The following is a 13137-nucleotide window of genomic DNA, read 5'->3' on the forward strand; positions in this document are numbered from 1 at the left end:
CAAAATTTGGGTCGTAAAGTTCAAACACTTATCCAAACACACAAACAGAGGTTATGATGTAGTGTCGGGTCACACAGCATCGCAAGATTCATACGCCACTAGTCTACTAACATAGGTACTTTGTATGAGACCTGGATCGCTATCGTGACAGGAACATACATCTCGTAGTCGCACATGACCATCACCTCTACTCTTAGAAAATTTGAGTAACCCATTACACGCGACTAACGATCAACAAACAAGCAACTCAACATCCTCAACGTTTTTCTTAGGGACATACACCTCAAAATCCAAACTTAGGATTACTCAAGCTCTACCGAGCTGGTCATATGAACCATGCAACCTTGATGCGAACACACTCTCATATAATCTTAATCATTTCCTTGAAGAGCCACTTCGATACTCTCTCATGGAACACTCTCGGGTGGACAGATCTACTATCAAATGTCTCCTTAGAGTTGACTCTCAATTCAACAAGAAACAATTGACGGTTCTCACATGAGTACATTAATCTAAAAGGCACTTGGACCCTCACATCAGGATCTTCTACGTGAATACTCTTCCTACTTAGTTCACTTTGACACCACGAAGGAATGAACGAATTCACGTCTACTAGTGCAACATTATCAACTGAAATTGCTAAAAACATACTGATATCTCAACTACGACATCCTCTATATACCTCATGATGATCTGACAAGCTAGGATATATGCAGCTAAGCTAGGAACAAGTCGATCTGTTCCACTGCTCTCTTTCTCGATCATAGCATTGAAACCTTTATGTGCAGACCCTCCATCATGTTGGGCTCCGAGGTCGATTTATAACATCGTTATCCGAGGTAGGGCAATCTCTCACAAGATGCTCAAAGGACCCATATCAGAAACACGTCCTAGAGAGTCCAAAGCATCTCCCTTGATGCCTCTTATCACAATTCTCACACTCTGGATATGTTTACGCTATGTCAAAACCCCTCGTGGTCTCCATAGGCTGTGACGCTAGCGATCTCCTACATAACCCTACTTTAGACCTTTGACTCGATTGGTGCGACTGAACTGGTGTTACCCTCCTTTTCTCACGAGAATCCACAACCCTATAGGCCACTCAGCTGAGATAGATCTACCGATACCAAAATCCTTCTACTCAACGTATTGATACCATCTATCAAACTAATCCTGATGTTTGTACCCTTTCCACGACCTTAACATATCGTGTCAACTCTGGGAATACTTTGGGCGGGTTTATCGCCACTGCACATTAATACCTATATGTAGGGGTGTTCATTCGGTTAAAACCGAACTGAAATACCCTTAACTGAATTAACCGATTTTTTTATTTAACCGTTAACCGAACCAAACTTTTTTATGAAAGTATTAACCGAACCGTATAAATTTCGATTAATTTTCAAATTAACCGAAATTTTTTATTATTTTTGAATTTAATATTTTTTAATTAAAAAACAATTTATAATATTAAACATGCAAAATACTTCATACGCCATCTTCAAACCCCATTATTCTATGCAAAAAAGCATGTTAAAAACTCAAGGTTGAATTTTGTCTCACCATTAGCTTTATATACATATAAAAATTTTACTTTAAAAAGTAATTTCAACATTTTTATCAACAAAGCGTGCATGACATGCACCATAAACTAAAAAGTTGCAGCAAAAAGACATAGAAGAACCCACCTGCCAGGCTGCCATCGAAGTTGATAAAAGCAAAGCTGAAACCAAGAACAAAAGAAATGATAATAATTTACATTAGCAGTGATGCCTCACCCATGCTATACCTACGTGTGAAACAATATTTAAGGGAAAGAAAATATTTAAGTGGGGACAACATGGTGAAAAAATATTAAAAAATATTTAAGGGCTAATTCGGTTAATTAACCGATTTTGAACCGAATTAACCGTTAACCGAATATCTAAAAAAACATTAACCGTTAACCGACCGAACTAATTCGGTGGCTGACCGAATTAACCGAACTAATTCAGTTCGGTCGGTTAATCGAATTAATTCGAAAATTTGAACACCCCTACTTATACGAAGCCTCTCAAGAGACCTCTTGCAACTCAATGACTCAGTTGTAACCAACTCTGAAGCATATCAAGTCAACCAAAAGAAATCTCTCTTGTAATCGTACATCGTACAATCTCCTTAACCCATTGGGAGTACTGCATCCTCAAGACATTTATGTATGCCTCGATATACTTTTCCTTGGACTGACTTAGAGACTGATCCCACATAGGCATCTCGGGCTGTAGAGTCATTTTTATAGTCTCCTGCTATTAGATTGAGCAAAGTAGTGGCACATCCTAGCTTACCCTTGGGGGTAAGGTGAAGTTGCCTTTGAGTCATAGTTTCTCTTCACTACTGATCAATCGAAATCGGGTTATCATCACCTTAGTCTTATACCTCCTTAGTCTCTCTATCAAAGACTTTAATAGTGTTGTCACACTCAGAGCGTTTGGTTAAGTAGTCTGTGTTGTACAAAAAACATTCACTACCCCTCTAAGCATGAAAATCAAACCTCTAAAGAATGTCGTCTCAACGACTCTCACAAACATCGGAACCTTGCGATTCTCTACCCTAGGTAGAAAATTATCGTAAAATTACCAAGATGAGAGACACAACTCTCAATCCTACCATTGAGACTACACTTGGAACTCAAAACCATCACCACTTTCGTAAAAAGAGATAACATAGAGGAAGCACCATCACAATTTCATTCTTATAAGAGTACTTTTAGAACCTAGGGGCATGTATTCACTAACGTCTTACCAAAACCAACCATTGATTTTATAAAATTTATTTTAACGGTTATAGGGAGTTACTAAAATTAAATGATGAATTTGGTAATATTTAGATGTTTGCTCTTGAAATAATCGGTATGTAGAGACGTGCAACCATCTATTCTCACATGGGGTAATATTATTTAGTCTCAAGAATCTAAGGTGAAAATAATTATGGTTTGTCGAACTAAATATTTATTTTTAGAAATTTATAAAGACAACGGGTCCGTTGCAATTTTGGAGAAGTAAAAAATCGGTTATGCTGACATGAAAAAATTCTCCAAATCAAATAGTTGTCAAATCCTAAAGATAAGGATTCTATTACTGTCAGTATTTTTTTATGAAATTTATTACTGTTAATAAATTTCAATGACTAATATTATTGAATTTATTCTGATTTGAAGATTGGTAGATTCTGAGATCATCATAATTAAGATATTATGATGCAAAGAGTGAAGAGTAAAGTTACAAGCATGGTGAGAATGAGCAAGTCTACTTTGATATTATGGTTTTACCTATGAATTCAGATTATTTAGACTTGTTGTCTATTAATTTATTCTTTTTTAAAAATACATGAATTAGATTGTATGAGCTTTTAAGCTAGTCTTTAAAACTTAGTGGATAAATTATAAAATGAGATAAACCACTAGTAAAGACTAAGGTAGTGAAAGATTACTAAGGCTAACACAGTACTGAACCCAAAATGTATATGCTTAATAATATATCATTATAAGTAAAAGTATCAAGCATAATTCTTTAAGAGGCATTAAAGAAAGAGAAAATTCATAAATGATTTATATGAAAACATTATGAAAATGCATGTCTATGATTGGTTCTGTGAAAGACCTGATATTTAAGTGTGCCTAGTACACCACTTCTCTTTCATGTTAACATACATGATGCATTGTTCTTTAATGTGCTCACTTTTATAAAAATACTATGACGAGTCAAAGTCTCTTTAAACTTATTTTAGAAGTTAAAATAGTAGAAATTAATGTGATTAGTAAAATACCAAATTTATTCATAATAAATAAAATATGTGATGAAATATGTTGAATGATATGAATGAGAATATGATAGACATTAGTGCTACTAAAAGATTGGTTAAATCTCTTTGAGTTTATTTCTCAAGTAGAGAAAAGAAAAGAGATGGTTTATCTTAGGAGTTGTGTTGAAATCTCTGGTAACTATTTGAGATAATTTTTTTTTAGAAAAAGTTGAAAACTCCTAATATTTTTTATAATATTCCTAATTTCTTGAACACTTCTTCTGAAGAATTAGGAAAAACTGAAATTCTCTTTGAGTAAGATAAAAGGAATTTTATAATAATTGAAAATCATATATACTAATCTTACTGATTAGTAGAGTTGAGAATATAAACACATGAAAACATAACATGATTATGTTTAAATCAGGATTTGATGTTCGAAACCTATTATGACTTTACTCTAGTAAAATGGAGTAAATTAGAGAGGATTTGTTCATGTGTTATATATAAAGTGAATTAAGGTCCGTATGCTTAAAAGAGTGATTTCTACCATAAAAGTAGTAGAAATTGTGGGGTATCTTAAAAATAATTTTCATGTAGTATAATGTTTAAACATATAAACTTATAGTTTATACGTATAAGTGTGATGTTTTGAGTAATTTTATGAAACTAAGATAACTTTTATCCTCTTAAATTGTAATGAACAAAACTTGGATAAGTTAATTATCCTAAAAATAAAAAAGTTACTAAAACTAATAAAAGACATTATTTAAGTGAAGTCGTTTTAGAGAAGTTTTAGTAATGAAGGAATTTCTCAAATATTCTGTTTAAACTTAGCATACAAGATTGAGTTAAATGAAACAATATTTCACATTGTAAGGATGCTAAAATGTTAAGAGTTTTATTTAACTTGAAAGCTAATTTCAATAGAGCTGCCCATAATTCAAGTAATAAATACGAAAAACTTAAGTTTTTACTTAAGAATTTAAGGAATATTATAACTTGACATTTCATTTTATCAGATATACTAAAAATTATGATATAGATTGTGTAATCGATAATGTAGTTATAGCACACTAGTAGTGGTATGAGTTTATTTTGAATAAGAGCAACTTTTGTGAAAGTTTGCAAGGTAAATATACTTTACTAGCTCTATTGTGGGGGTCTGAGCTGATATCTATTGACTTAGTCAACCAAAAGTCAAATGAATCTATGGTTTATTTGTTGAGAATCTTATGAGAAAGTTCAATATTTTTTATATTTACAAGACTCATAAATTACCAAGTTTGGTATAATAGTCAAGCCTATAAGAGAATGTATGGGTATATGAAACAAAATAGATATACCTATTGCACTTAAGCGCTTACTAAAGTATCTTAAAAGTATTGAACTATAGTTTGTTTGCTGTCCTACAATTCTAGAGGGATATTATAATGCTAACTAAGTTATCAATGAGGTAAGTAATACGGGTGGGTATGTTTTCAACTAGGTGGAGTAGCAATTTTGTGATCTTCCAAGAAAACATGCATTTCTCGTTCTACTATGGATTCAATGGTTATTGCTTTCTATCTAGTTGGGAAAGTAGATAAGTGGCTTAGGAATTTTTTAGCAGAAATTCCGTTATGGGAAAAACTGACTCCTCTAGTGTCCTTATTATGTATTCACAGGCAGCGATATGTGTGGCTCATAACTAAGTTACAATGGTAAGAATAAGCATATTTGTATAAGACATGAATCCGTAAGATATTTAATAAGGAACGAGATACTATCTTCAGAGTATGTGAAGTCGGAGAGGAACTTAGCTAATCCCCTAACCAAAGGGTTAAGTCGAAAATAAGTTATTGATTGTCGAGGGGATAGGTCTAAAGCTCAATGGTTAATGAATTCATGATGAATACCCAACTTAGTTATCTAAGTTAAATGTGATCAAACTAAGCCGTGGAAAGATTCATAGTGTAAATTTTTACATACCTATCCATATGAAGAATAATATACATGCACAAAATGAGCATTATTGCTTTTAATAAATTCATATCTCAGGATTTGGGTGATCTTAGTGAGAAAGACTTGATGAATTTACCATCTTTGGATGACTATTTACTCTTAATAAGTTCATAATACAGGGTTAAGTGGGTGGTCTTATCGCAAAGGACTATATGAACTTATCGCTAAAGATGATAAGTTTTCTTAAACTTTTAATGAATTCAATCCTATAATTTGGGTGATCTTATTTGAGAATGACATATTGAATTCACCGATTAAATAGGTTGAGTATTTATTTTTAATGATTACTAATCCCAGAGTTTGAGTGGTTCATTTAATATGAACTTGAAGAAATTCACCTTATTTATTGTGACATTGAGCTGTTGTAAAAACTCTTAATTATTTCATAGTCTGGTTCGAGTGATTTATGTTGAGATAAACCTGATGATAACCTACCTAAGTGAGAAGGACTAGTCATCTTCTATGAAAAACGTTGGGTCATTTTTCTAGTACACTTACTAGAATCTTGAGGAAATAGGGTTATATATATATATATATATATATATATATATATATATATATATATATATATATATATATATATATATATATATATATATATATCTTATTGACACATTGTGGATTTTGATGGATAAAGAATTAGTTATGTATTATGAGTTCACCCTAATCTTAGAAAGTTCAAGATTCATTCACTTATCTAAAATAAGAATTACTTATCATCACTATGTATTAGTTCAAGATATGTTCACTAGTTCTTGAGCAACTAATCTCGCTATTGTTCTTCTCGCGTTTAGCTTCAAATTCTTCGTTTTTACAAAAGAATTATTTGGCATTAGTGGGAGAATATTGGTAATACAAAGAATTTCACATTGGATAGTAACCATTAGCTCGGTCTGATTTAGTTCATGTGTGTTTTTTTATAGACAAGATTTTCCTGGTAAAGTACTATTGATCAGGGTTTGTATTTTACCTTTGGTCTGGGATCGAATCTCAACATAAAGTGGATATTTTTACCTTTTGGATTTGCCACCAATGTTTTGGGTTAGGTAAGGTTGGATACCTAAATTTTACCTTTTTACCATATCTATTTCTTACCAGAGATTTATGTGGAAAAGTTTGAAAGTTGATTACGTGTGGGGAAGGATGAACACCCTACATCGCCTTTTCGGTACCAACAGGATTATGAGTTGTCTTAATAGTAAAAATTTAAAGAGAATATCCAAATTACATACATTTGAGTATGTATCATTGTAAAATTAAATAAATTAGAGGAGTGAAAAAAAGGTTAAATCTAATTTATAAAATTGAGATAAAAAGGTCACAAGTACCAACATAAAAATAATATGAATCATACATGACATCATGAACTAATACTGAAATTAGAGTGAAAAAAATAAATTTAAATGGCATGTAAGAATAAATAAATATATAATATTTAACAGATAAATAGACAGTGAATATAAATGTAAAAAATATATTTTTAGAATGTTGACTCAAAAAATGTAATCCCTTAGGCCCTGCCTGGACGTTATGACCAAATCTAGGTGGTCACATATTGCATTCGAAAGTTATTTTCATATTTAAAATAGTGTCGAAATCTATATATCAGTATTATAAGAAACCACCATCAGTGAGATTATACGATAAACATATATATACATATATCGGAAAAACTATATAAAACATATACATAACAAAATACTAGTAGTACATATATATCAAAATAGTAGAAAAAAGACGTGTCACCAAAGTATAAAAAAAGGGCATATAGGGATATACAGTGGTACAAAAATGAGGAATCATCGGTCCTCTTGATGCCAAGTCTGCTAGTCTACTGTCTGCTACTATCAAAAAAGGTTAAAATTTTCAAAATGACCTAAAAAGCTCAGTGTGCTCCTTGAGGTGTATAATAACATACATATAAAATATTTTAAAAAAAATAAATTCATCAAACATGTTTTAAAAATATAGACACTACCCCTATCTGATCACCAAAATATGTAGGTTCCCCAAAACAATTTTATAATCAAATTTCAAATAAATAAGCAAAAATGCTAAAAATACTAAGCATTTTTGGATTAACGAGCTCGATTCTGGACTTTTGGGTCAGAATTGATTCTTGTATTGATGATGATGTAGGTATCTTAAATCCAAATGAAATGGGTGAATCATTATCAAAATAAGTGAAGGATGAGGAAACTCAAGATGTCTTCAAGAATCTAACTCTAGAGGAAAGGGAAATCTTATACTCAAGGGATTACAATTATGTCAAGGATGGTGTAACACCCATATCCCGTATACCTTTCCATACACGAAATACATATGTCATATCACTTTTAAAATATTTTATCTTTAGTAAAAACCCGTAAAATTTTGTTTACAGGTTTTCTTAAAACAAAATGTTTTTAATATAAAGTAAAACATTAATTGAAATATGATAAGAGGTTCTACTTAAATACAATTCAGAGCATTTTTTATACTCTAATTACATGCCAATTAATTTTTTTTCCCAAAAACAAACCAGATTGTCCTATAGTAACTGAAGAGTCAACCTTAATTGATGATATACGTTGCTACTGCTACACTCATTATTTGATTTGTCTCTTCTTTTACCTACGCGTGGAATCAACACACATTAAGTATTTACTTTGTGAGGCATAATATTGTAAAGAAATCTATATATATATACATAAGTATGTCATATTTAATTAGTTCGTACTAAATCATATATTCTTTAAGGATCCTATAATCCTCCTCAGTTACACTGTATTCTATTCTCAATTATCTTAATTATTTTTAGTATGCCTAGCTTACATATCTTTATTTATATTTTTCTTTTATTTTATTTATCTCTTTAGTCATTATTCTTTATTTTTATTGAGAGCATCCATTCATATTTATTATGCATCATTATGCATTTTCATTTATGGCATTCTTTCATGCCAATAATGCACCCATATGCATTTCAATCATGGCATCCTTTCATGCCGATAATGCACCCATATGCATTTCAATTATTATATCATTTCATGCTGATAATGCACCCATATGCATTTCAATTATGACATCCTTTCATGCCGATAATGCACCCATATGCATTTCAATTATGGCATCCTTTCATGCCGATAATGCACCCATATGCATTTTAATTATGACATCAATTCATGCCGATAATGCACCCATATGGATTTTAATTATGTCATCCTTTCATACCGATAATGCACCCATATGCATTTCAATTATGGCATCATTTCATGACGATAATGCACCCATATGCATTTCAATTATGGCATCATTTTATACCGATAATACACCATATGCATTTCAATTATGGCATCCTTTCATGCCGATAATACACTATTATACATTTCATTTATGGCATCATTTCATGCCTTTTATACAATATTATGCATTGTTATACATCTAGTCTTTTACTCAAAGACATTTAACCTTTCATCTATCTGGCATGATTGACACCTTTTTGTCAAATGATCAGCTAGGCCATTAATATTTTACTCAGGTATTTAACCTTTCATCTAACTGCATAATTGACACCTTTCTATCAAATGAGTAGCTAGGTCTCAAAGGCACTTATCATTTCATCTAACTAGCATAATTGACATATTTCTATCAATGCACAGTTAGGCCTCAAAAGCACTTAGCCTTTCATCTAACTGACATAATTAACACCTTTATGTCAATGCACAGTTAGGCCTCAAAGGCACTTAGCCTTTCATCTAACTGGCATAATTGAAATTTTTCTGTCAATGCATAGTTAGGCCTCAAAGGTACTTAGCCTTTCATCTAACTGGCATAATTGACACCTTTCTGTCAATGCACAGTTAGGCATCAAAGTCACTTAGCCTTTCATCTAACTGGCATAATTGACACCTTTATGTCAATACATAGTTAGGACTTAAATATTTCATTTTAGAACAATTTCTACTATAATAATTATTCATAATATCAATTAACTCTTTCAAATCATTATACACTCTATGTTTTATAATTATAGTGTCCTTGCAATAATCCCACAATCTTACTATAATTTACGTGGGTTTCACCCATAATACAAATAAAGAAATTCATATAATTTCTTAGTTTTTACAAATAAAGTTCTTATACGGAAATTCATAAACAGATTATGAATTCCTTAACTTTTTGCACACTCAGTTCCCATAAGGAAATTCATAAATAAATTACGAATTTCTTATATTTTTGCACACAAAGTGCCCATACGGAAATTCATAAACAATGCCTAACTGTGCATTAACAAAAAGGTGTCAGTTATGCCAGCTAGATGAAAGGCTAAGTGCCTTTGAGGCCTAACTTTGCATTGAAAAAAAGGTGTCAATTATGCCAGTTAGATGAAAGGCTAAGTGCCTTTGAGATCTAACTGTGCATTGACAGAAAGGTGTCAGCTATGCCAGTTAGATGAAAGGCTAAGTGTCTTTGACAGAAAGGTGTCAATTATGCCAGTTAGATGAAAGGTTAAATACCTTTGAGTAAAAGATTAATGACCTAGCTGTGCATTTGACAAAAAGGTGTCAATCATGCCATATATATAAAAAGTTAAATACCTTTGAGTAAAAGACTAGATGTATAACAATGCATAATGTTGTAAAAAAGGCATAAATGGATACCATAAATGAAATGTATAATAGTGTATTATCGTCATGAAAGGATGCCATAATTAAAATTCATATGAGTGCATTATCGGCATAAAAGGATTCCATAATTGAAATGCATATGTGTGCATTATCGGCATGAAAGGATGCCATAATTGAAATGCATATGGGTACATTATCGGCATGAAAGAATGTCATAATTAAAATGCATATGGGTACATTATCGGTATAAAATGATGACATAATTGAAATGCATATGGGTTCATTATCGGCATGAAAGGATGCCATAATTGAAATGCATATGGGTGCATTATCGACATGAAAGGATGCCATGATTAAAATGCATATGGGTACATTATTGGCATGAAAGAATGCCATAAATGAAAATGCATAATGGTGCATAATAAGTATGAATGAATGCTCTCAATAAAAATAAAGAATAATGACTAAATATATAAATAAAATAAAAGAAACATATAAAGAAATATAGGTATGCTAGGCATACTAAATATAATTAAGATAATTGAGAATGAAATACGGTTTAACTGAGGAGGATTATAGGATCCTTAAAGAATATACGATATAGTACGAACTAATTAAATATGGCATACTTATCTATATATATATATATATAGGGTTCTTTACAATATTATGCCTAACTAAGTAAATACTTAACGTGTGTTGATTCCACGTGTAGGTAAAAGAAGAGACAAATCAAATAAGGAGTGCAACAGTAGCAACGAATATCATCAATTAAGGTTGACTCTTCAGTAACTATAGAACAATCTGGTTTGTTTGGGAAAAAATTTAGTTGGCATGTAATTAGAGTATAAAAAATGCTCTAAATTGTATTTAAGTAGAACCTCTTATCATATTTCAATTAATGTTTTGCTTTATATTAAAAACGTTATGTTTTAAGAAAATCTGGAAACTAAATTTTTCGGGTTTTTACTAAAGATGAAATATTTTAAAAGTGATATGACATCTGTATTTCGTGTACGGAAAGGTATACGGGATATGGGTGTTACATTTATTGGTATCAGAAATCGAATGTATTTTACTGTAAAAAGGATCACATGCCATTAAGATTATCAAAGTTACTGATATGGTCTCAATTAGAGGGTGATTAATGTAACTCCTTATTAACTTGAGTGTTATTCTTATGTATGTCCTAATAGATGTCGGAAACCAAGGACAAGGGTAAGAAAGTAGATTCTATTGAAAAGAAGGTCGAGATCAAAATCGACCCAAGAGAATTTGACATAATTTTAGCATCATACCGAAAAAATGGTAGAAGCTGTTAGGGATTTTCCTCCATTCCGTGGAAGGAATGCCTCAGTGTTTAATGATGATTTTGCAATTGAGGAATCTATTAAAAAGTTTGAAAGGTTTACAAGAGAAGTTGAATCAGATGAGGATCCATATGATATTTCTGAATATAGTGATGATTCTGAGATTTTTCAGGTAAGCTTAATTAATTGAGAAATATTTAAGTGAAACATTAAATTGTTAAAAGTGTTGTTAATTTGAGTAAGAGGAAAAGAATAAACGGTAAATACATTGACCACTAAAAGCCTATAGAAGATGAATTATTAGTGGATCGAGTGATTATGAGTTTGTTAAAGAGTAAATTTGGTTACTAGTGTAATTTTTGCATTAACTGTTATGAGGTTATTGCTATAAAGTTGTCAAGTCTCCTTATTTAATAATGTGGATAATTCGACTTTCATAATCGAGAGAGAAAATGTTTCAATTGCTCGAGAATATTTTAAATGGATCTGGAAAGTTACACGGATTTTATCAAGAAGGAAATGAAAGATTTTAAAATAAAAGTATTCTATTTAACTTAATCTCGAGTGAGATGATAGTAGTAAACCCTAGTAGGTCATGGTGCAAAGATGATTTGGACAGGTAGTAAACAATTGATAAAGATTCCAGGGGTTATGTTACCAGTGAACCTGATGAAATTATCATTTGATGAGTTAAAATCATATTGAATATAAGTTGTTTGTCTCTAGAGACGATTATTTCAAAAAGATACATAGGTTATGGAAATTATAGTTTTTAGTGAGAAAGTAAAATCATCGCTCACGGTGATATCGATAATGATTGTGAAGAAAAGATGTCAGAAATATATATATATAACTTTTATGGTTAATGTGATAGATACTCAAATAATTAAAGTAGAATTGTTTGATAATTTCACAAAAAATTGGGAATTTATATATGTCTTTTTCAGGTAAATTTATTGAGTTACCTTCATATCGAAAGGTGAAATTCAAGTTTAATAGTTATTAAGGTATTGAACATATTTCTATGATTTAGTATTAAATGACTTAAGTGAGTCAAGAGAATTAGAGACTCAATTATAAGAGTTGATTGATCAAAGTTTTATCAACTCAAGTATTTCATCTTGGGAAGTATATGTGTTATTAGCGAAAATAAATATAAATCTATGTGGTTGTACATAGATTTTGACGTTTAAATAAGACTCTTCGAGAGAAGAAATTGTTTACCAAACTATTCAAATGTGAAACTTTGGCTAACAGAGATGGTTTATTTTGACCCCTGTTGTTTTGGCATAAGGTATAATAGTAGATCTTAAGGAAAACTCATGTTGTAGTAAATTAGAAACTCCTAAAGAATGATCATGAAGTTTGGATTTCTTTGGGGCTTGTGTTTACTATCGAAGGGTAGTGAAAAACTTTTCAACGTTAGCTTTGCT

The sequence above is a fragment of the Hibiscus syriacus genome, unplaced genomic scaffold (genome assembly GCF_006381635.1).
Source record: "Hibiscus syriacus cultivar Baekdansim isolate YM2019G1 unplaced genomic scaffold, ASM638163v2 tig00111278_pilon, whole genome shotgun sequence".
NCBI classification, from domain to species: domain Eukaryota; kingdom Viridiplantae; phylum Streptophyta; class Magnoliopsida; order Malvales; family Malvaceae; genus Hibiscus; species Hibiscus syriacus.